At 41.1% G+C, this 1542-nt stretch overlaps 1 pseudogene; it reads left to right on the plus strand.

Annotated features, from left to right (window-relative positions):
• The first annotated feature begins 396 nt into the window (after positions 1-396).
• LOC147140444 (zinc-binding protein A33-like) lies at positions 397-1311 on the plus strand (annotated as a pseudogene).
• The last annotated feature ends 231 nt before the right edge of the window (positions 1312-1542 follow it).

Raw genomic sequence — 1542 nt, forward strand, 5'->3', positions numbered from 1 at the left:
GCACATTTCATACACAAGGTAACTCAAATTGCTTCTTTACATGACTAAATGCAAACATTTAGAACAATGAACTAAAGACATTTACAAAGAACAGAAATTAAAGAGCTTTAAAACAATGGTCAGTGCAAGAAAAATATTGTTTTAATGATTTGAAAAAAAAAATGTTTTCAAAGAGCTCAATCAATGCGAAGAAAAAAAAAGAATAGTTTATGTTTCAAAGCGTCATTGATTGAAGTCTGAAAAGAAAAGCAGCTTCAGCAAGCAGGAAGTGGACTTTTGTAATTTTTAGATTAAAGCAATTCACTCACTCGTGACTCGTGGGGCGGAGGCGCTGCGGAATCTTGTGAGAGTGAACATTCAAAGCTTGTACATTGAGACGGTGTCTTCGCAAAAACCATGGCTAGCCTAGTTGAGGACAATCTCCAATGTCCTTCCTGCGTGGAGATTTTTCAAGATCCTGTCATACTGCCATGTAGTCACAGCCTTTGTCGCGCATGTTTGCGGCAGTGGTGGGAGGAGAAAGGAGATCGGTCGTGTCCAGTCTGTCGGACGGCGTTTAGTTCGATAGATCCACCTTTGAACTTGGCACTGAAGAACGTGTGCACAAGCCTCATTGGGGTCCGAGGACGTCTGCAGGGTGCACAAGGAGAAAGTGAAACTCCTGAGCTCCTGACATCTGACCACGTTTACTTCATGAACAACTACCGGGCTACAATGGCTAAGCTCCAAAGACTTCCCGACAATCCCAGCTCTGCTGGATGAAGCCAAACATGCGGGAAACCTCAAGTTCACCGTGTGGGAACGAATGAAGGAGATGACCAGCACTCACACTCTCTGAAGATCTGACCAGTGTGAGTTTTAAAGTTGGACAGCAGCGTCCAAAGAATCCAGAGAGGAATCAGGACTCGGACAAAGTGATCGGTTGTGCTTTGGACCCGGCAAAGCAATTCTGGGAAGTTAAGGTGGGAGGCAACACCGATTGGGAAGTCGGGGTGCAGTGGCGAGACATTCAGTTGACAGGTGACATGCACAGAGTGGGTATTGGATTTCGGCATGGTGAATACAGACATTTGGGAAAACCATGTGAACTCTGGAATCCCCCTGAAAATCTGCAGAGGATTCGCGTGTGCACAAACAGACAATTCATTACATTTTATGACTCTCTTACAAACACTGAAATACTCAGAACCAGTCTTTTTCTAATCTTCATTATTCCGAAAAAAACGGATTCCTTATTTCTCCAAAAAAGATAAAAGTCCTTTGAAAATAATACAACTTACACCTCGTGTTACGACTCACTCCCACAACTGATTTACATGTTGGTACTCCCAGTAAATAAATGCTGCATGATTATAAATTAATTGATATATGATGTCATTTTGAATGGTTACTTGTTTTCCCCTCCAACGGGGATTTTACATTATTTGACCAAAAAAATAAATAAGTATAGATTTAGACCATGAAAGAAAGAAAAAAGTTATTTTGTGTTTTTAATGATCTGAGGGTTGTAATCTTCTGTTTATTTCTCACAACATCTTTTTT

This window comes from Filicampus tigris, chromosome 10, assembly GCF_054856515.1.
Source record: "Filicampus tigris isolate MCC_2025a chromosome 10, RoL_Ftig_1.0, whole genome shotgun sequence".
Classification (NCBI taxonomy): Eukaryota; Metazoa; Chordata; class Actinopteri; order Syngnathiformes; family Syngnathidae; genus Filicampus; species Filicampus tigris.